The sequence below is a fragment of the Cetorhinus maximus genome, chromosome 18, assembly GCF_964194155.1.
Source record: "Cetorhinus maximus chromosome 18, sCetMax3.hap1.1, whole genome shotgun sequence".
In the NCBI taxonomy this organism is placed as follows: Eukaryota; Metazoa; Chordata; class Chondrichthyes; order Lamniformes; family Cetorhinidae; genus Cetorhinus; species Cetorhinus maximus.
The window spans coordinates 87,434,827-87,459,211 of record NC_135896.1 but is presented as its reverse complement, the minus strand read 5'-3'; the positions used below and the strand labels follow the sequence as shown (position 1 = coordinate 87,459,211).

Genomic DNA, 24,385 nt, shown 5'->3' with positions numbered 1-24,385 from the left:
GGTATGGCTCCATCCAGTGGAGAGCTTTCCCCCTAATTCCAATTGACTCTAGTTTTGTTGGGGCTCCTTGATTAATTTTTAAATTCCACTGGCTACCATGATGGGATTTGAACCTGTGCCCTTAGAGCATTAGCCTGGGTCTCTGGATTAATAGTCTAGTGACATTACCACTACACCACCATCTCCCCTTGGGGCTCCTTGATGCCGCACTCAGTCAAAGGCTGCCTTGATGTCAAAGGCAGTCAGTCACTCTCACCTCGAGAGTTCAGCTCTTTTGTCCATGTTTGAACCAAGGATGTGATGAAGTCAAGAGCTGAGTGGCCCTGATGGAAACTCTTTTGAGTTACCAACAGTCACAGATTGCAACTTCTTTCGAGTGCAATCACAGTTTTCGGTTTTCCGGGAGTGGGACATGAACCCACAACCCTCTGATTCAAAGGCGAGGGTGCTATGATCTGAGCCACAGCTGACACCTCAAGTGGCCCTGATGGAAACTCTTTCGAGCTACCAACAGTCACAGATTGCAACTTCTTTCGAGTGCAATCACAGTTTTCGGTTTTCCGGGAGTGGGACATGAACCCACAACCCTCTGATTCAAAGGCGAGGGTGCTATGAACTGAGCCACAGCTGACACCTCATGGAACCCAAACTGAGCATCAGTGAGCAGGTAATTGCTAAACAAGTGCCACTTGATAGCACTGTTGATGACCCTTTCATCACTTTACAGATGATTGAGAGTAGGCTGATGGGGTGGTAATTGGCCGGGTTGGATTTGTCCTGTTTTTTTTGTGTACAAGACTTTTCTGGGCAATTTTTCACATCACTGGATAGATGCGAGTGTTGTAGTTGTACTGGAAAAAGCTTGGCTATAGGGGTGGTAAGCTCAGGAGCACAAGTTCAGTATAATTGCTGGAATATTGTCAGGGCCCATAGTCTTTGCAGTATCCAGTGCCTTTGGCTGTTTCTTGATGATATGTGGAGTGAATCAAATTGGCTGAAGACTGGCATCCGAGATGCTGGGGACCTCCAGAGAAGGCCAAGATGGATCGTCCACTCAGCACTTCTGGCTGACAACTGTTGCAAACGCTTCAGCCTTATCTTTTGCACTGCTGTGCTGGGCTCCTCCAATCATTAAGGATGGGGATATTTGTGGAGCTGCCTCCTCCAGTGAGTTGTTTAATTGTCCACCACCATTCACAACTGGATGTGGCAGGACTCCAGAGCTTGGATCTGATCTGTTGGTTTTTGAATCACTTAGCTCTATCTATCACTTACTACTGATGCTGTTTGGCGCACAGGTAGTCCTGTGTTGTAGCTTCACCAGGTTGACACCTCCATTTTTGGGTGCTCCTGGTGCTGTTCTTGGCATGCACTCCTGGGAAGCCAGGGCTTCCCAAACTGTGGGTTGCATCCCCCTGTGGGGTCATAATTGAGATTATGAGGTCGTGAGTTCCGAGGCAACAATGCTGCCATGGAGCTTAGACTGAATGGTGGCAGCTGCAAGGTCCCTTTAAATCTTTGTAATTTTTTTATTGGTGGGAGTGGCCTATTGGACAGATCTTTGAGGCCTGATTGCTGGTGCAAAACAAGGGCCTGTGAAAAGCTTGGGTCTTTGTTAAGAAAAACCCTGCGGTTTAAGCAATTCCCAGCACCATGAACTTAGAGGTAGGTAGACTCTTGACTGACAAGGGAGGCAAAGGCGGAATTTGGATAAGCCATAATATTGAATGGTGGAGCAGGCTCAAGGGGCCAAATGGTCTACTCCTGCTCCTAGCTTGCATGTACCCCCAACATCCACTCACCCGCCCTTGCCATGCCTCCTGGGCCTGGGGTCATGCAAAGTATGAGGCATTAACATGGGGTCACACTGGGAAAAAGTTTGGGAAGCACTGATGTCGGCCAGAAGAGCCGGGTTTTGGTCTGTGGTGTGCTGATGCATAATTGAGTGGGGAAATCTCGGATTGGCAGCCTTTCTTATATATGACATTGCGTGTTCCACCGCGATGGTTTAGTGGTCTTTCAATAATCACAATCTCTGCTCATAATGGAGAACAGACATTTGGATGATTAGCAGTGAAACCATACGCAAGCGTGAAAGCCTTCGGGAGAGAGAATCAAAATTGAGACGGACAATAGGTTGTTTTTTTGTCACATGTGGATCATGCAACATCTGACAGTGATACAAATCCATTTGTTGAAACATAGCCTGCGAAGCAGGCTGATGAGGACTGAGGCCCCCACAAGTTTGCTGACTGAATGATTTGCTACACTGCATCCATTCCCAAACCTTTCAATGTACTGTATGCACACCTTAAATGACTTGTCATTCTGGGGATATCAGCCCAGAGTGTAAACTCGGATTTTTCTAGTAGTTTGTATTGGAAACATTGATAATTCAAATAACCTGAGCCAAACCACTGTTAACTGGTGGAATCAATGATATGTCACATACTGGCAGTATTGCAAATATCTTTAAAATAGTCTTTTAAAAGCTTGGGACTCACAAACAGCGAAGTTCAGATTCTGATGTTTCAATGAATTGAATGGACTGGCCAGCTTTTCTTCTGGAACCTGATATTCACCTGTGATTAGACTGCTGATGCAAAAACTTCTTCTGACTACTGCAAGAGCCCGAATTGAAATGTTCGGCTGTCTCAATTGAGCTAGTTCGTCCTTTAGTTACTCTCAGTTTGGCGCATAGTTTAAATTCAGAGAAGCCAGAAGGGCGGCCAGCACCAGCAAAGAGGAGAGACCTTCATTCTCCAAAGCCCTTGAATGTGCTGCCATTTCCCAAATCCGTGGCTATCTCTCACGGAACTCCATTGCCTGAATTTCACGCTCCTTTGCTGGCAGGTTTTCAAACCGGGATGGGGCAGCTCACAGCCTTTGGAATTATCTATGCTCGTCTAACTCTGGTGTTGTCCGTCCGTCTCCCCACCCCCCCCAAATCCTGAACTGCCTGGTGATCTCCCCCCCTCCCCCACCAACCCCTTCACTACCCTCAGGACTCCCCCGACTACCACCTCCCAGACCCGACCTGACCTCCCATCCCCTGACTGTTCTGGCCCAAAAAATCTGCAGTTCAGAGCACCAATCAAAGTCATTAAATCAATGTTCTTCATTGCAAGGCCCTTGAGCCAGTGGCGGCTCCCATCGACATGAAATACGGCTCCCTGACTCCATCCATCCATTTTCAGTAACCTCTTTATCCTCAGAGGGTCACGACGAGCTGGAGTGCAACCCAGCATTCTATTCCTATTAATTGTATTTTTAAACAGTGAAAAATGTGTACCGAGCCTATCAAAAGTCAGCCTTCCTTACATGTCACATGTAGCACATGGTACAATGTGCGCCAATATAAGTATATTTAAGTTTGCGTCTTGTATAGTAACAGTCATATTACCATAGCAACCACCATAGAACCAGCAGAGTATTCAACTGTTGACGTGTATTTTTTTTTGGCCCGAGTGAGATACTGGAGTAGTAAGCAATAATAATTTAGTAGTCGATGTGGCTCTCACACTGCAGGTTTTTTGTTAAAGTGGCCCTTGCTTGAAAATTAGTGAAGACGACTGCACTAAGTGTTACGTTTCCAATCCCCTTGATTTGAATTGACTTTTTTGTGATTGGTTTAGTTGCACTGGTGGTGGTTTTGTGCTCTCTTTTTCAAACTGCTCTTCCACAATTATTTTCCACAGGTGAGCAGTGCCGTAGTGCGCCCGTTTTCAGTGATGTTGATCATACTTAGTCAGCTTCTGTACTGTTTAGAAGGATGAGAACTTTTTATCAAGCATACTCTGCTGGGATGAAGTTCTCTTCCTTTTTAATTGTTTACTTAACAGCGAGACAAGATTAGGTCACTTGGAGTTTAATTTTTTTTGCGATGTAACTCTCAACTTGTCAAATGCGCAGCAGTTTTGGCCCGAGGTCAGAAACCAAGTTGCTTTTGTCTTTTTTAAAAAAAAACTTTAGACCTGTGGTAAAGTGTGATTTTTGCTTATGTAAAATTTCCACCCTTTTTTTCCAACTGTACTATAGTATAATTGTAGAAATTGTGATGGGCCACGTTTGCTGTCACCAGTGTACCTGGGAATGTTTAGTGCTTCATTGATAGGCAAAGGAATTGAATGCTATAGGTTACCAGTGCTAGCTTGCCATCTGAAATCAATTGTTGCGTCAAAGTAAAACAGTTGGGAGAGGCAACTGAAGCCGTGATCAGGAGGAAGATTTTGAAGATGGGAGGAGAGTTTTTTTTTTATTGCAAGTGGAAAATATTCCATCACACTCAAGACCAATGTTCTCTCCACGCCTCATGGCCACAATGCAATCCGAAAGTTCCTGCCTACGCAGGTCGTCCCTTTTTAAATTAGCATATGTGAGCCAGTGCATAACAATTCTTAAGGGTCGTTCACTTAAATGAATTGGCATCAGACTACAAAAAATAGAGAGAGGGCACATTGAGTGTTGTTGGAGCTGCACTCATCCAAGCAAGTGGAGAGTATTCCATCACACTCCTGACTTGTGCTTTGTAGATGGTTGACAAATTTTGGGGAATCAGGAGGTGGGTTACTTGCTGCAGATTTCCCAGCTTCTAACCTGCTCTTCTAGCCACAATATTTTTATGACTGTTTCAGTTCACTTTCTGATCAATGGTAACACCCAGAATGTTGATGGTGAGAGATTTGGCAATGGTAATGCCACTGAACGTCAAGCAGAGATGGTCATTGCCTGGCACTTGTGTGGCGCAAATGTTATTTGCTATTTGTTGGCTCAAGCCTGAATGTTGTCCAGATCTTGCTGCATACGGACACTGACTGCTTTGGTGTTTGAGGAGTTGCGATTTGTGCTGAACCTTGAGCAATCATCGGTGAACATCCCCACTTCTGATCTTATGTTGGAGGAAAGGTTATTGATGCAGCTGAAGATGGTTGGGCCGAGGGCCCTACCCTGAGGAATTCTTGCAGCAATGCCCCAGGACAAAGATGATTGACCGCCAGCAACCATAACCATATTCCTTTGTGCTTGGTATGACTCCAACCAGTGGACAGTTTTCCTTGATTTTCATTGACTCCAGTTTTACTAGGTCTCCTTTAAGCCACATTCGCAGCCTTGATGTCGAAAGCAGCCACTCTTACCCCATCTCCTGGAGTTCAATTTTTTTGTCCATGTTTGGATGAAGGCTGTAATGATGTCAGGAGCTGAGTGGCCCTGGCTAGCAAATGCCACTTGAATGCACTTTCGACAACCACTTCCATTACTTTGCTGGTGATTGAGAGTAGATTGATGGGGTGATAATTGGCTGGGTTGGATTAAACCTGTTCTTTTGAACGAGGACATACCTGGGCAATTTTGCACATTACTGGGTAGATGCCAGTGTTGTAGCTGTACTGGAGCATCCTGGCTAGGGCCACAGCAAGTTTTGCAGCACATTGCCGGAATGTTGTCAGGGCCCATCGTCTTTGCAGTGTCCAGTGCCTCCAGCTGTTTCTTGATACCACATGGAATGAGTTGAATTGTGTGAAGACTGGCATCTGTGATGTTGGGGATCTTGGGAGGAGGCTGAGATGGATCATCCACTTGACACTTCTGGCTGTAGATGGCTGCAAATACTTCAGCCTTGTCTTGTTCGCTGATGTGCTGGGATCTCCCATTATTGAGGATGGGGATCTTTGTGGAGCCGTTGCCTCCTGTTAGTTGTTTAATTACTCACCACCATTCCTGACTGTGTGTGGGAGGACTGCAGAGCTTGGACCTGATGTGTTGATTGTATGATCACTTAGCTTTGTCTAATGCATGCTGTTTCCACTGTTTGGCATGCAAGTAATCCTGTATCGTAGCTTCATCAGGTTCACACCTCATTTTTAAGCATGCCTGATGCTGCCCCTGGCATGCCCTACTGTACTCTTCATTGAACCAGAATTGATCCCCTGGCTTGACGGTAGAGTGGGGGATCTGCTGGGCCATGAGATTACAGATTGTGGCTGAGTATAATTCTGCTGCTGCTGATGGCTCACAGCACTTCATGGTTGCCCAGTCTTGAGTTGCTAGATCTGTTCAAAATCTATCCCATTTAGTATGGTGGTAGTGCCACACATGGTGGGTATCCTCAACGTGAAGGCGGGACTTCACTCCGGAAGAAGCAGTGGTTACTCCTACCAACACTGTCATGGACAGATGCATCTGTGATGGGTAGATTAGTGAGGATGAGGTCAAGTAGGCTTTTCCCTCTTGTTGGTTTCCCCCTCACCACCTGCCAAAGACCCAGTGTAGCAGCTATGTCCTTGAGAAGCAGGACTTGGCCAGCTCGGTAAGCAGTGGTGCTACTGAGCCACTCTTCATAATGAATATTGAAGCCCCGAACCAGAGTACATTCTGTGCCCTTGCCACCCTCAGCTCTTCTCCCAAGTGCTGTGCAACTGTTTCATCAGCTGAGATGGTGGCTGGTAATCACTAGGAGGCTTCCTTGCCCATGTTTGACTTTGAAGCTATGAGACTTCATGGGGTCAGGAGTCGATGTTGAGGACTCCCAGGGCAACTCCTCCCTGACGGTATACCACTGTACCGCCACCTCTGGTGGGTCCTTCCTGTCGGTGCAACAGGACACACCCAGGAAGGTATGGTTCGATGAGAATGATTATGTTGCCTGACTCGTCTGCGGCGGGACAGCTCTCCCAATTTTGGCACAGGTCCTCAGATATTAGTAAGGAGGTCTTTGCAGGGAGCTAGGTTTGTCATTGTCGTTTCCGATGCCTAGGTCAATGCCAGGTGGGACGGTCTGGTTTCATTCCTTTTTTGATATAACTGATGCTCGCTAGACCATTTCAGAGTCGCATGTAGACCAGATAAGGATAGCAGATTTCCTTCCCTAAAGGGCATTAGCAAACCAGATGGGTTCTTGCAACAATGGTTTCATGGCTATTTTAATTAATTGAATAAACCGCACCAGCTGCAGTTGTGGGATTTGAACCCATGTCTCCATAGTACTAGCCTAGCCCTCTGGATTACTAGTCCAGTGAAATTACCACTATGCCACAGCCTCTCCGACAGTAGCCACAGTGTTTATATACTGGTTTAGTTGCATTTCCTTTTACTGAAAAGCCCCAAGATGTTGGTGGCGAATCAACATTTGCGCACGCCATTGAATTTCAAGGGGAAATGGTTAGATTCTCTTTTGTTGGAGAATGGTCATTGCCTGCCATTTGTAAGTTGCCCAGGCCTAAATGTTGCCCATGCCTTGCTGCATGCGAGCATGACTGCTTCAGTACCTGAGGAGGAAGTAAGGTGAGAGTTAGAATGTCAGGCTTTAGTGGATGAAAGCTTTGTCACTTGGTGGAACAGAAGGTTCAAGAAAAAAAGTGCAAAGGCAGCCAGAGTCCAAAGAGTAGAGGGATCGTGCACTGACCCATAGGGATAGAGATGATTAGGGAGGTAGAGATGAACCAGAGAAGAATTTGATTTGTAGTGGCAAGGACTGTGTGGATGTTGAGGGGTCATCGAAGAGGAAGTTGCAGACCTTGAGCCTGTAAGTGAAGAATGCATGAATGAGGGTTCTAGGTGAGTTTGTAGTGTTCACACAGCCCATTGAGTACATTTAAAAAAAAAATGCTGCTGTAAGGCATTATGCAGTTAACTTTTTAATATAAAATGTTTAGCTATGTTTTAAACCTCTTCTAGATTTTAAGCCTTGCACCATATGTCTGTGTTTCTGACCCCAGCTGTTTACAGAATGTGCTTGACTTCCAATATCAACAAGCTTGTCTGATTTTCTTTCATCTATTCTATCATGAGTTCTTTTTTGTAAATTAGGATCTCTAGTTTTTTTTATTTGTAATGTTTTAGACCTTTTTAAAAGCCATTAGGTGGTGGTACAGAACTTGGAAGTTTTTGTACCAACAGAGGGTAATGGGAGGTTGTGTGTGTGTTGTGTGTGTGTGTGTGTCGGGTGGGGGTTGGTGTGTGTGTGTGTGGTTGTACATAGACAGATGGATGGGTGTCCTTTACTATTGATGAATGTTGAAATAGCCCTGCAAGGTATACACTGACTATTTGATTTACAGATGCCATCTCTGATTCAGTGTTGAAGGTCACAGGGAGCTTTTTTACTTTTTACCTGACTTATGCCTCTCTACTGTGCTGCTATGCTCAGTGCCACATGGAAATGCAAACAGTGAAGACTCAATGAGATTTATAAAGCAACGATTGAATCTGCTTCTGCTTTGGTCTCTGAATCCCGAGATTGAATGACAGCCTTGGGGAACTTTCTGCTGGCTAGCAATTGTTCTGTCTTTTCTCCCTCATTATTCAGACCAGAATAATTTAAAGCTAGACAGCTTGAATTGAAAAAAATGGGAAGGTGTGAATAGTATATTTGAAACTTTTTTAAAAGAAGGTTCAAACTAGTGTTTAAGAGTGAATTGGGCTATTGCTGAATTTTAGATGAATAGTAATGAAAAATTGGGCCTGTAATGAAAGTTTAAGTGGACTCAGTCCCTAGATGTTTGAAGTTCAGTGTTGTGACCCTAATTAGACATGGCATTGAACGATGTTAGTAGCTTTGACAGTCTAGCAAGCCTGACTGGGTCAGAAAAATAGCTGTGGAATTCCAGAACATTCCAATGCATATTGTCCTATTCATCACTTGCTCTTTGTGTGAAAGTTTTTCCATTAAGCTGAAACTCCGTGTATCTGTAACTCCTTCAGCATTGGTTTTCTGAGATGGACAGCACTTGGGTAGGAAATTAAAACGGAAATGACCAATTTATTGCAATTGGCTCAGACCTGTCACTTTTCGTCCTGTAGACCAGATGGCAATGCTATTTTATTTTATTTTTTTCCCAGAATGCTTTCTAAACTATCATTCATGATGGATACTTCCACTTGTTTTTGGAATGCGTTCTTTTACATGTGGCCCATCAGCTATCGCAAATTTAATGATTTATATCAAAAGTTCATTTTTTGTCGAGCTTTTTTTGTTGGAAAACAACTGCTTGCCAGTTATTTTGTCGCTCTTTTTTCCCCTTAAAGACGTCGTGACCATTTAATTTCTGATCTTTTGTTCTAATTGGTCTCTTTCTTTGACAGGTGTGTCTACCGTAATGCAGTTTGTGCTCCTCCTAAGGATATGCTGAAACAGGTCAGTTCCCTATCTCATTTTGATCAGCGGAATGAGGGTTGTTTGAGTTGGTACAGGTGGCACATATACATCCTGTGTCAGAACTGAAAGTTCCAGGGTGTCAGATATACCTGGACCGATGCAGAGATATGCTCCTCCAGCCCTCTCCATATATGTCGATATACCCAAACCCTGATCACAGTGCAATATATCAGTTTTAAAGTTTTGCTTCACAGGAATAGCATTGGGATAGGTATTCCATTGGTGATCATGCTGCCTATGTTCTGCAACCTCGCTCTCATTTCTGTAGGTTTTTAAAATTCTTTTACTAAGCTTTTTTCAGCTCATCTTATCTTCATGTCCCATTTCTTAAAAATACAGATCAATAGCACTTTTAAACTGTCCCAGCCCAGAATCCCCTGGTTTCTTGCTTACGGTCATGTTAAGCGCCTCATCCTTTCATAACCTTTTCTTAAAAGAAAATTGACTTATAATGGTTTTTGACAGAATGTACCATGCTTCACGGAGGTGACTATTTGATCTGCAGTATTGACGGTTCTTTTTTCTTTTTAAAGCTTTGAAATGCTTGAATTGCTGTGCTGTTGGCATCAAACATTCACTCACTTTTCAGGGGTTTAAAGTTTAAGTACTTGCTGTTTATCAGCAGTTTGAGAATGCTAGTGTGAAGTAAAGGACAGGCCTCCCATCTTCCAGAACACCTTATGGCAGAGGTAATGTGAAATTATGGTTGTTCGTTTGATCCTTTCATTAGCACCATATTACCGCATTTCTCGCATTTCTGGTGGATATGTGCAACTTATTGTACGATTCAAACAGGAGGGCTGTTCTATTTGTTTAGCAGGCAGACTTTTTGTTTGAGTAAATTTATCCTTATATCCATTTATGTCATTTTCCCCCGCCACATTATCTTCCCTCACTCCCTGAAGGTGCTGATTTTTGTTGATGTATCTGTCGTTCCTCCAGCAGCCTCCACCCTCTGCTGCTATGCTGGTGATTGTTCACGACTGTTGATATGCTGTTCAACTCCAGCAGGCAACATTGCCCAGGCTGAAATAAAAACAGAAAATGCTGGAAAAGCTCAGCAGGTCTGACAGCATCTGTGGAGAGAGAAACAGTTAAAACGTTTCGAGTCTGTATGACTCTGCTTCAGAGTGGGCTGCCCAGGCTGAGTCTGTTCTCGCCTGATGTATGTGCATGTCAATTTTTCCGGCAGTGACCACTGAATTGCAATTAGGATACCTGCTTACTTACGCTCTTTCTTCCCACCCCCATCCCCCTCCCTTCCTCCAGCCCACTAATTTCGGGCTCTCTGCGGATGATTGCAATATCTGTTTTCCCAGATTTGGTTTAACTTGCTAGAGTAGAAACCTGGCATCTTTTGACCTTGTAGCTTAGCACTACAATGCATTTATCCAATATTCTATTAGAAGAATCTGGAGCAATTATTTTCAAGTTTAGAATAAATGGGAACATGGAAGTCTGAGGTGGATGTTGCACAGATGAAAGTGATGTAGCATATCTTAATTTACCAGAACAATTGCATTGAAACATTGTTACTATCGCTCTGACTGCAGGACCATTTTAATTGGTTAGCTTGGGTGCCCCATTGATTGGTGGCAGTGTGGTTGCTAGGAGAGCACTTTCTTGTTTAGCATGGAGTTTTCACAAGCAAGGGGTGGGGTGGAAGAAGACAGCTGCTGAGAATTTAAACAATGAACACCTTCTGTTAAGCCCATAAATAGAATAAAGTATTAATTCATGGGTGTTAGCACATCTCACGGCACATTACAGGGTGGAGATGCACCTTGGTAAGTGTAGAGTCTTTACAAGGGACTAATGTATAGCCTGGCATACAGATAAGAAGGTGAGGGCTTTTTATTTAACCCTTTGCTCTCTCCCTCTTTCTTTCTTACGGCTAATGTAGATGTAAAACAATAGCTATAACTTTACAGTCAGCTGGTTAAGACACATGTTGGCCTTGGGAGTAGAGGAGTGTGTCGCTATGATGCCTCTTTTGTATTTGTGAATTGGGCATTGGGATGTTTTATATGTTACATGGCATCCTCTGGTTGACTGCAGTCATACACTGGAGTGTTTATAATTTTCCGCATCTGCCATAGTTTATGCTCACAATCTTCACAGAAGCTCAAAGCCAGGGATCTTTTGCACCGGTTCTTTCATGATATGACTTCCCGTGAACTCCAGTTGACTTTCCGCACCATCAAACCACCAAACTTCAAACCATGGGGTTTGAAGTTGCAATATCGAAGGTTAAGTGCTTGGCTTGTGGAAAGGGCTCGTGTGATTTCAAGCGGGGTTTGGGATACTGTTAAGGTCCTGGTGGATAGGGAGATGTTAGTTTTCCTCAATTGGCTGGACTTCCTGGTGGGTTGTGCCCATATAATTACATTTAATTACCATATAATTACATTACAACTAGATAAGTGCAGCTATTATGTGAGTGCTGCTCTATTTACCTAGCAGGTAGAATAAATATATCTGGTAGTTGGGTATCTATATCCAGTGACTTGGATCCCCTCCCCCATTCCACCCTGATTTCCTATTGCGGTATGAGGTGAACGTATGTGAATGATCAGCGAGCAGACTCGTTTTTGCAGAGGTGATAATAGGTGCTGCTGAAATGGGAATCTGTGTTTGGTTAATGAGCATTGCGTTAACTCCTTGCACTCCAATTTGATTATATGGATTTGTTTTGAACTATATTGAGTGCTAGTTCTACAGAAATTACCCTGGAGTGTAACTTGTGTAAATGTTCTTTTCTTTCTCCCACTTTGCTTAAATTCTAACTCGATTGCATCCACATCACCAGCAAAAGAACTATTGGGATGTGAAATTTACAACACAAAAATTAAAATTTATCACAGTAAGGTAGGTGGTTAACCGCTGCACAACCAAGGAAAATGTAAACGGGCTTCATTGGTTCTCTGATTTACTTAGATGGGGAGATGATGCTATCAATGAACTGAATGTTTGAGGAACTCCAGGAAGTGCATTCCTCTATGATAAAGCAATCAGAAGCCTGACTTGAGCCACATCTGTTTAACACACAACTTCTATAGTAGGTATTGTATTTTTTAGGGATTTTTTTGCTTTTTAAACCATAGATATTTTTGGCTTCCATATTTCAGAGTGCTATTGTAGATGAGCTGTATTAACCTATAACAGCTATTTTTACTCACCCAGGTAGGTGCATACATTTGTAGCATCGACACGGAATGAACACAGAGCCCTCTTCAGTTTATTTTAGCTATTAGTTTGGTCATGTGATCTTGTGATTCTCCTGTCTTTGAGACAAGGTGTTAAACTGTTTCAAGTAGACAAACGCTTTCATGGCACTATATGAAGAAGATGGCTGGCCAACATTAATCCTTCAAGCACCATCACTAACGCAGATTCAGAAGTCCTTTATCTGTTTTTTTTTTCTGGAACCTTGTGTGCAAATTACCTATTATGTTTCCTGCATTGCAACAGTGCACACATTTCAAAAAGCACTTTATGCGATAGTTATTTTATTTTTCTCTTCTCTCTCTCTCTAACAGTGGGCCTGATTTTAACACTCTAAGTGAATGGGTTTTGAACGAGTTAAAACTTTCCCCATAATATAAGTTAGTAAATCTGTAATTTAATTTTGCCTGAGAGTGTTAACAAAGACAATATTAAGCTGCATCGTAAGCAAAAATGTTTCGTTTTTGCCACAGGTATTTGATGATGGGCTTGATCAGTTTAGCTCAAACTGCATTTTACAGCAGGTTTTTTTGCCTGAAATGTAGACTTTTCATTCACATGTACATAATTGCGGGAAATGTTTTTAATCCACTTTCTATTTGTAGTAATTGCAGTGTTTCCTGTAAAAGGAACCTATTTGACTCTGGACAGCTGGTAGGGCAAATCCTGTTCATTAGTCACTTGGGCTGTCTTCCACATTCTGCTTCACAAATATGAGCTAGATGTTTTGCGAGCGAAGGCTTAAATTCATCCATCTTACCTGTCAGCAAGCCCTGCTTTGAGATGGCGATTGAGCAGCAAGGTTTTGAATAACTGCGGGTTGACTTCTGAAGACATTGATCAACCTAGTATTTTGTCCGAAAATGAAGTTTTTGTCCAACTACATTAAAGGTCTCTCGTAAATTGTGTAATATAGCAGTTTTCTCATGTTGCAAGTTGAATGTTTGAATAATTTGTTTGCACATTATTTTGAATCAAGATTATATAAAGAATGATTAACCCATGGGAGTAAAGATGAGCTTATTAAGGGTAGAAAGCAATTAATTTAATTCTCACCAAAAATATGAGAATAGCAGTTTGTATATAGCGTTTAAAGTGCGACAGGAGGGCCTGAGCAGCATGCTACATTTTGAAACCACTCCTGTGTGCCATATATTTTGCTACTGTATATGAAAACACCTGGGGCAGCATTTTCCCCCCAGTTGGGGAGGGGTGGGTTGTGCAGGAGCGAGTGGGTTCCCGATCGGAGCCCCCAGTCGGGGGTGCGACGTCATTTTACATGGACGGGCCAATTAAGGCCCGCCCAGCGTGACGTCCGCTCAGAAGTGCTGTGTGCTCCCTGTGCAGGTGGGGGATTCCCTGTGCCGGGAGTGTGCACTTGCACGCAAAAGAGCGCACAGATCTCCCTCAGGCAAAGTGCTGCCTCAGGGGAGATCGGTTCAAGATTCAAAATTTCATCATAGGCAGAAAAAATATTCCTGACACTGTCATATGAGCTGGGACGTGTCAATTTCTTTTATTTAGACATTTCATACAAATTTGAATACCCTCATGAAACCTCATCCCACCTGTGGATGAGGTTTCATGTTTTTTCTGAAGGCCACTTGGGCTCTTCAGGCCCATTAATCAGTTTAATTACTTTTTTAATGGCCCTAACAGGCGGAACTGAAAATCTAAATGACGCGGGGTGACATCGGGAAGCACGCCCGACATCACCCCGCGTCATTTTACGTGTCGTAACCCCGCTTGCTGGCTGGAAGATGCAACCCCTGAAGTTTTTCTTCCCACCCCATTTCTGCAAACTCAATTTGAAATTATGGCAATTTTACATTGTACTGATTGCATATGCATATACACCAAATGGGAATCGCATCTCCCAGTTCTCCCCCATTCAAAATGTGTATTGTTTTAACCTACATAGAAAATCTCACATTGAATTACATCTGCTACTTTTTTTCCCCGTTCCACGATCTTATCAGAATCCCCACGGCCCTCAGAATTATTGACTCTGCTTTCTGTTTTAATACCATCTGAAATTTTCAACACCTAGCCCTATATCCAAATTACAGTTGTACTCAGTGCACAGAAGTAGTCCAAGAATAGAACCCTGTGGAATACCATTCCCCACTTAGAACCAACCATAACCTGAGTGCCTGCAATGTATTGATTTCTAGTGCAGGGCACATCACCCTGTGTAACAGAAACCCTTTGTTAGTTCATGTGGTGTCACATCATGATTAAATTGTAGGAGCCATCTTTTTGAGCTGACATAGCTCCTTGTAACCACTCGATATTTTCATTCTCCCCTTTCTTCCCCCATTCCCATCATCTCTGTATCTGTCATTTTCTTCAAGAAATAGCATTGGCAAGGGTTGGTAGGGAAGTGGGTTTTGATCTTCAGGGAGCAGACCCTCTATTTGAAGTTTGGGGACAGGGCTTTTGCCAGGATTCCGGACATGCTACTCAGGGCGAGAATGAGGAAGGCATAACTTGTTAGGTCTGATGCAAGATTATCGACTTGAAGCATTAATCTTGTTCATCAGAGATGCTGCTAAACCTGCTGAGTATTTCCACCATTTTCTGTTCTTATTGCAACTTATTGGTTGTTTGTGGGGGATTGGGGGATTGATTGCGGGGGGGGGGTCAGGTGTGGTTTGGCCTTCATGCTAAAGAATGTGCAGCTCAGGAGGCCATCCATGTACAATGTTGAAGTTGCTCAGCTGAAGAGGAGGTGCTTTGGTGTAGTGGGTTTTAGCTATTTGGAGTAGGGGCAATGCAACTCGATAGTTCAGTTGAGGTATATGCTACTGTGATGATTCAAGGCAGGCTGGTCAAATGGGGGAACGTGCACAACCTGGGATGGGCTGATCATCTAGTTAAGGCCAAAATTTTCCAATGTTAATGCCTAAACCTGAATGTCAGCTAAATGTTTGACCCCCATGAAGAAACACAATTGTCTTGTTATACAGCGGCTTACTGACATTTTCCTCTCTTAGGCTGTGGGTGTGGGAGCAGATGTTTCTCTGGAGGACTGTGCTGGTGGGAGGTTGGGCTTCACAGGGAGAACTGTGCACATAGGAAGGCAAGTGGTCGGATGATTAGAGCAGAGGGCTGTAAATAAATTCACTTAAACTTAGTTCGGTTCAACTCAAAGCGTTACGACATTATCTATGGCAGTTCCTTCAAATGACCAATTCTGAAATAACTATTGCCTGTGCAGATATGGAGGAAAAATGTAGAAGCAATGGGCTGAATTTTTTTTAAAGAAAAGCTGATTTCAGCGATAACTTCAGAGGAGAGAGGTCTAGCTGAAGGCTGGAAAATCTAGATTAAATGATGAAAATAACAGAACTAAAATTTAATTATTAAATAGACGCTTGAAAGTGAAGAGATGAAACAAGTTGGCAGCGGACAGCTCTGATTGTTCTCCCCCGGGAATCGCTATTTGAAGATGTTCGCGATATCACCAAACAGCTACATTCTGTCCTTGCAGTTTAGCAAGTTGAAGGAGGCAAAACTCATTATAAATGTAGGCCCAGGAAATTATAATGGAGAAAGTTGACGGTGTGACAACAGGACGCTAAGTGGTCTTAGCAGGAAGTGTGAGTAGAAGTAAGATTGTAGTGTGCAGGATTATTATAGATAGGTGTATCAATGTGTCCTACTGCAATGAACTGAATAGCTGAAAACTGAAGTAGAACAGAGTGACATATATTAGTTACTTGGAATTCTACCTCACTGAAACCTTTAATAAATTTGAGTAATTAGTACAATGAAATGTCCTAAACTCCTCTTCCCCTGTTTTCTGCCTGCACACGCCGCCCTCTCCCATTCTTTTTTACTCTGCTACTTGCCCTGGTAGATTGAAAGCACTTTTCAGACTTGGCCAGTCAAATTCTATGACCTTCGAATAATGAGATGACCTTAAAGAAAGAGCTTGCATTTATATAGCACCCTTCATGTCCTCAGATATCCCAACGTGCTTTACAGCCAACAAAGCACTTCTTGAAGTGTAGTCACTTTTGTAACATAAGTAATATGGCAGCCAATTTGTGCACAGCAACACCTCACAAACAGCAATGTGATGTGACCAGGTCATCTGTTTTGGTGATGTTGGCTGAGGGATATATTATGGCCAGGACACTGGCACCCCTGCTTTTCTTTGAATCAGAGGCATGGAATCTTTTACATCCATGTGAGAGAGCAGACGTCTCTTGTATAACGTCTTGCACAGAAGGCAGTGCCTTCACTAGTGCAGTATTATTCCCTCAGTACCATGCTGGAGTGTCAGATGAGATTTTTGACTGGAGTGGGATTTGAACCCACTGCCACCTGGCTCGGAGAGAGCATTATCAATTGCGCCTAGGCGAGTGTTGCTGGAAAACCTATGTGTCATTTCTTTTCCGTAGAATTGTAACACAATTGAATAGTTAAGACTACAAGTGAATAGTTAAAGAGTATCAATTGTATTACTTTGATATTATTGATGGTTTTCCAAGATCCTATGAAGTTATTTTGTTCTCACAGCTTTCATTGTACAAAGTATCTCCTTATCACTCAGCATTATGTATTGCGTAAAAAAGTGATCTCTAGGCAATAATATCTATGGATACTATCTGAACAACAAGACTCTGTCATGTGTAAGTTGTTCTAATGTGATTTCGTAATTTATTGCAATGCATTGTATAAAAGGGAGGAAAAATTCTCAAAACTAGTTCCCTAAAATAAATGTTGGGAAATTTAAGGAAAAAAAAGCCCTTTTTCAAATGGCATTCCATGTTCTTTTCAGCGAATTTTAAGAATGATTTCCCTTTGGGTAGCCTTCTCAAAACCTACTCTAGGGTTGCCAACCCTCCAAGACTGGCCTGGAGTCTTCTGGAGATTGAGCTTTAATTTCTGGACACTGCCGTGTGCAACCCTGGAGAAAAATCACAGGGACATGTGGACAATTGTTTTCTTTGCCATTTTCTTTGAACATTTCTCTTTACCAGATATAAAATGTTGAAAATGGGGGGGAATAAAGGCTGTTTGGCTAACAGCCAAGTATCATCCAATTGGGCAATAATGAGTCTTTTTGCTTTCCAATTGACATAGGAAGGCAGTGCTTCACAAGGATGGATATGTTGGCCGACTAATGGCAAGAGTGTAGGGGCCTGTTGTGTGCTGAAACTTCCAGGAATGCATTTAATCATAACCGGTAGCCCCAGCCTACACAAGAACTATTTCCAATGACCTTTTGTTCAAAGTACAACCTTATATTTAGAATTAAGTGACAAGATTATTTCAGACAAAAGCAACTGCAAAGACCAGTATAATTTTGAATGTTAATGTTAGCAGCAATTTTTGGTTCAGCTTATAAAAGGGAATCAATAAAAAAAAAGGCCTGAATTTGAGAAAAACTAAACACTGAAAATTGTGGGTGGGTGGGGGTTGGGGGGGAAGAAGCTAGAAACTAAGCTATATATAAATTTTGTTAGTCCAGTGTTCCTGATTACTGCTGCAAAGTATTGCGAAACTAGACACACAGCTGTTACTAATTGGGGCAGAATTTATCTCCAGACACGGTCCCTCTCTCCCACCCAGTGCAAACCCTTCATTCCTTTCCAAGACCTCAGCAATTCCCAGCTTCTGCACTCCTGCACAAATACAGCTCTGATTAAGCACTAAAACCAGGTTACTGTTCCAAATATCCCCACGCCCACACATGCAAAGGGTACAATATCGAAACATTTTTAGGGGTTTCTACCCAGATGTTTTCAACATAAAATGTCTGTTGCCGATACTCATTCTCTCTCACTCCCTTTTTCCAGCCCCCGCCTTAACTCTAATGTTACTTGTCTGTGTGACAGCTGCTGTTATGCTGTGTGTTGGAAGACAATATATTTTAAAAAAAAACCAAAAAAAAAATCTGGGAAAATGTGATAATGTTCAAGCTTGGGGAAAAGTGCAAGCTTGATTGACTGTCAAACTGCCTCCAAAGCGCTCCATTTATTAAATGCTAGTACATGGAACATCTGTAATATACTGCAGAAACAAAGGGGCATTGTTTTTCTGATAATCTCCTTCTAGGTTATGTATATGTCAATGACGTGGAGAAAATTCTGACAGCACTGTATTTGTTGTGACGAGTTTGTTTAGAAACTCAGCTTTTTTTTTCAACTTTCTGTTCTCTTCTTCCCTCCCTGCCCCCATAAACTCCACCAAACTGAATGTCTTTTTTAAAAAAAAACCTGACCCTATTTCTGATTTCACTTTTTTTTTTGTTCTTCCAATGCCGTTAAGGAAATGTGCAGTTTAAAAGGGTCAAATTCAGATTAGTGTATGCCTACCTAATGCATACTTTAAGTATAAAATCGACTGGTGCAAACCATCGTCAGAATGAGGTTTGAGTTTTAATGTAATAACAGCCTCAGGTGGCGTGTTGTGCTGTCACCAACATGTTACTGATTGGAAAAAGCTTGAAAGCCTCCCTGGCGATTTTCATGTTCTTCCTCTTGGGGGATATGGCAACCCTGGAAAGATGGTATTTATTGCCTATCCCTACTTGCCCTGAGACTTAACCATGTTGCCTTATGTAGGTCAGAGCAGGTTTGGAAGTTGGAGGTGGGTGGGTCACAGGACACTCTCTTTTTTGAGAAGTTGGGTTTTTATAACCGTTCGATAATTTTCACGATTTTATCTATAATTACCGGATTTGTCGATTTTAATTTCTCATGGTCGGATTTGTACTCTCAACTGTTGGGTTACGTGTTGAGGTGTCATGACTGCTAAGCTACTGTGTCTTTACAAACCATTCGGCCCAACTAGTCTGCGTTGGTGTTTAGCTTCCAAACAGTAAATATCCTGTAGTTCTAATCGTGTTTACCTATTCATTTCTGCTGTCCCTTCTCCTTCAATCACCTACCCATTCAAATGTTAAGTGTTGATATAGCTACTGCCTCGATCACTAACCCTGGATGTGAATTCCACAGCCACAAATCTCTGTGAAAACTATTTTCCTGCCGTCTGTTCTATGTCTTTTACATTTAATCTTGTATCTCTGGCCCTCTTTTCTTGACCCCTCAATGAATGGAATCACTGTTTCTATATGCTCTGTGCCATCCTTTCATACCGTTAAACAGCTCTATCATAATGCTCCTAGCCCATGTTGTCCTAATAATAAAAGACCCAACTTTCCAGGCCTGTCTTTGCATTTTTTCATACTGGCAACATCCTAAGAATTGCTTTCAATGCTCACAAAAGCTGCAGTGTTCTTCCTGTAGTGTGGAGCCCAATGCTAGTACTCTAACAGGGATCTTGTTAAGGTTTTATAGAGGCTCATCATTACCACTAGCTTTTATGTTCTATGGCTCTTGAGATCAGACCTGCAATACCATTTGTTTTTTTTTTTGCAGTCTTGTCAATCTGAGATGCTGTCTTTAATCTTAACGACCCATGGCCCCAGTGATAGCATCCTGGAACATAGCGCAAATGCTTATTAGTTTCACTAGCATTGATAGAACCAACATGAAACTAACTATGAAATGACTATTCGGACATAGTCATTGGCCTGTTGTCTAATGCAGATTGACACATGCAAAGCTCCCTCCTTTCCTTTAACTGTAACTCAACTTTGATAAAAAGAGAGAATGAAAATGGACATTCCATGAAGATTCTAGGAATACATTATCCCTCTTCAAATGAGATTACACACAATGGTTTGAGATGCCTCTGATTTCCAAAATGGCTAAAAATGCCCCCTGAGTACAGGAAATTTGGTCATACCAGGATGTGCATCATTGAGGACAGGTTAGGTAAGTGCCTTACCCCTTAGTAAATTCATTCACTATTTGCTCACTTTTTATATATGCACATTCATACATTAGTACATATTTCTACATTTTTTTTCTGCAAATCAACAATAATGTGGATAGGTAGATATGATTGGAACTACGGGATACTTGTGTGGAGGGTAAACACCAACACAGACTAGTTGGTCCAAATGATTTGTAAAGGTACAGTAGCTTCGTGGTCATGACACTTCAACATGTAGCCCAATGGTAGTGAGTACAAATCTGACCATGAGAAATTAAAATCAATAAATCTGGTAACTAGATAAAATCATGAAAATTATTGAATGGTTATTAAAACCCAACTTGTCAGAGTCCGGTGACCAACCCACCCACCTCCACCTTCAAACCTGCTCTGACCTGCATAAGACAACATGGTTAAGTATCAGGGCAACTAGAGCTAGGCAATAAGGGAGACTGTGGCATAGTGGTAATGTAGCTGGACTAGTAATCCAGACGCCCAGGCTAATGGTCTCGGGGCATGGGTTCAAATTCCACCACGGCAGTTGGTAGAATTTGAATTTACTTAATAAATCTGGAATAGAAAGCTAGTCTCGGTGATAGTGACCATCATCACTTGTTGCAAAAACCCATCTGGCTCACTAATGTCCTTCAGGGAAGGAAACCTGCCAACCATACCTGGCCTGGCCTCCATCCACAGCCTACAATGGCCTACAACCACAGTAATGTGGTTGACTCTTAACTGCTGTCTGAAATGATCTAGCAAGGGCAATTGGGGATGGGCAACAAATGCTGGCATTGCCAGAGATGCCCACATCCCATGACAGAAAAAAACACCCAGGAGCTTGTTTGTTAATGTAGCGTGTTCATTGTGAAGAGTGACATTACACCTGATTGTAGTAGAGCTTTGCATAGTACAGCTCCGCATTCGTTCCCCATGTGTCCATTGTTCTCTACGTCATGTTCACTGTTTATGCAAAGAAAATGCAGGGCATTTTAATCAAATTCAGATGATATTGATGAGCCACTCGAGCTTTGTTTGATCCTTTATCTGTACCTATTGGTGTTGGTGTCTTGTAATACTCTCCACTCTTGTATAATGGTGTGTTTGTGTGTGTATGCACGTGTTTATAAATGTACATGAGAGTTTGATGCTGCCTGTGACATGCTGCGATGTAAAACCTCATGTCACCATGCATGGTGTATTCCATAGTTTGAATCATTCACAAGGCACACTTATATATTTTTGAACAGTATTCATGTCCATCTGATGAAATCCAAGACACATTTCCAGTGTTTGTGAGCATGCTGAAGTCTGAATAACGACAAGGTGTAATGGTGACTATGTGGCTTTTTCATGTTGGGTTTACTTGAACCCAACAGCACAACTGAAAATATTGTCCTTCCGAGCTTGTTTGAGATAGAAGCAATTGAAGGTGATGATTTAAGCGTGTCACACAATGCTTAAGTTATTCCACATGCATCTCTATTACCTCATAATTAAAGCACACGTTTGTGTGGTTCGCAAGGTGTCCATTGACTTGATTGTGTCACATTGAACATTGCAGCACTTGTTCCAGTACATTTCTGCAGTGGCAGGGAACTATAATCTGCCCTGCTGAAATTGTGACCCAGTTATATGGGATGCACTGTTATAATAATTTTACTGTTGTCCTACATTGATGTAATATGCTCAGAGGAAAGGGGGCAAAAATTGACTCACAATGTAACTTTTTGTTTTGAAGCTATTGAATCTATAAACTGATCATCTTATGGAAGAACTGCTTAACAGGAGGTTGCAGTGAAAGTCCGATTTAGAAAAGAAGTGATGTGATCATTGATTTGAATTATGCTGACAATTCCCAGCAGATCTTGCAGCCTGTGTGGGAGGATATATCCATAACTTCATATCTTGGAAGCAAAGAGTGCACAATCTCTTGAAAGTAGCTCCAAAGAATTCTGTTTGTCTTGATAAAAGCCAATTTTGATGGATTTATACAACTGTCTCAATGTTTCCAATATACGCTTGAAAACTGTGATGCGTTTCTATTAGTTAGGTTTGTGCTAAGTATCTGAACTTGGGCATATTTCACATTAGTTCAGGGATCCAGCAATTGTCCTTTGGAGTGACTCTTGAATACTGAAGGCGAATGGTTACACTAGGCCAAATCCATTGAGCAGCCCCTGGTAATTCAAGCTTGTTCATGTGAGCCTCCAACAAAGTGTACTTTTAAATGCGCAATGTGCATTCCTAGCAACACCCCTCTTTAGTTTCATGTGTGATACCCACTGTTGGTTGTTGAGAAGAATAATGTTTCCAGGGTATTTAAGACACACCCAGTATGTCATGTTGGCAGGGTTTGGTTGTTTGTAAATGAAACATTATAGCTTTGATCCTAGAGTTTACTGAGTGTATTGTGCTTCAGAGAGAAGGATTTTATTGGTAAATTAATCTGTTTACCGTAGCCAAATAAGCATGTTACTTCTGAAATAATAGATCATCCCTTAATCATACCTCTTTACAAATTGAACGAACCACAATAAAACAAATAACTTGACGTGCAGGTACCTGTAGTTGCTTCAACAGTGACAAGTGGTGGGCAAATAATAAGTGAGTGTTTAGATACTGAAGCTGTGGTGAGGTAAATGCAGAGGAAATAGTTTGCTAGATGCATTTCTTTTTTTCCAATTTTCTGTTCTCCAAGAAGCCATTCTTGATATGTAACTCTCAAGGGTGAGTATTCCCAGTTTATTCTACTGTGAAGACCATTCCTGTCGAGCCCAATTGATGGTGTTGCATTTTGGGATTTTATGCTCTCTATACAGGTGTAACTGGTTGTACCATCTCCTATCATCGGATGTGTATCTTTACCTGACCAATATCTAGGTAATTGATAGCAAGAAGTAGGGATTAAGCAGAGAACTCTAATATTCCAGTAAACGAGAGTACAACAGTATCATAATATAAAAGCAAAATACTATGGATTTTGGAAATTTGAAATAACAGGAAATGCTGGAAAGCTCGGCATGTCTGGCAGCATTTGTGGAGAGAGAAATAAAGTTAAAGACTCAAAGCTTTAACTCTGTTTCTCTCTCCACAGATGCTGCCAGACTTGCTGAGTTCTTCCAGGTTTTCTTGTTTATATTACAACAGGATCATGTTCTTCCCTGTGATTCCTTTTGAATTGAGTAGGCGACTGAATATAGATTCAGGTTGGGGCAGCTCATTTAGCATCATAGAAATTAATCTTTACCCTAGGATTCTGTATCAGGTTATCTGAAACTGAGTTTGAGAATCAGCGAAGTTACGTTAGAGCAAAATACATTAACAAACAAGATCTTAAAAATTATGGTCAATGAAATTTGTCAATGAAGAAGGATGTTTCTTTCCTCCATCCCATTTTGAAATCTGTCATGGTTGAGACTTTGTCCATCCAGTCAACATATAACAGTCAATGCAGCAGGTCAACCCAATGCCCCTTTATTCAGTCTACATTAACATGCTAATCGATTATTTTTTTTAAACCAAAATTCACACTTCTTAACACACAAACACTCCTTTATTGATACTTAATCAGGCAACCCTGTGTGGGTTGCCATCCATGCATAATGGCACCATTTATACCAGACAAGGTCTTTTGGAACAAGGCACATTACTGCCCTGCCCTGAAGTGAGAAGATTAGCCGGACAGTGATGTACACTTATTTCAGTTTAAATTACTGTCAATGAATGGCCATCACCTTTTGTATACATTTACTAGTAATAATAAATATTCATGGACAATTCTTAGGTGTTTCCTTTTATTTGCCTATGATCAAATATATTAGTATGTGGATGTGTGTATTTTCCTACTCTTGGGGTGATTGAGTCAATTTTAATGACTCAGCAGCAAGCTTTTGTGTATGAAAAATGAAGAAGGCTGTATTATTTCTCACACACTAGCCCCAGAGGTTAACAGAAATGCGACGTATCACTCGCACAACTCACCTACACTACCATTCACACACAAATTAAATATGGATGAGGATAAAACAGTAATTATAAAAATGAAATTTAACTCAGTTGCTATTTTGATGCAACCCTGATGTTCCTCAGTCGAGCTGTTACTGTGGCTGAACTGAAAGTGTTTAAAAATGCAGAGATTTCTCAGTAGTTGCAATGGTTCCTTTGGCAGATCTGCCTGGAGGTTAGTTTCTCAGGTGACCTTGAAGAAGG

At 41.9% G+C, this 24,385-nt stretch overlaps 1 protein-coding gene across 7 annotated transcripts in view; it reads left to right on the top strand.

Annotated features, from left to right (window-relative positions):
- Window positions 1–24,385, top strand: part of sipa1l1 (signal-induced proliferation-associated 1 like 1) — a 366,264-nt gene that overhangs the window by 141,231 nt on the left and 200,648 nt on the right. For all 7 annotated transcript variants that reach the window (XR_013579509.1, XM_078563125.1, XM_078563127.1 and 4 more), the window contains one exon: window positions 9,082–9,133. The gene's annotated coding sequence lies outside the window, so the exon portion shown is untranslated. The remainder of the gene's footprint in view (window positions 1–9,081; window positions 9,134–24,385) is intronic.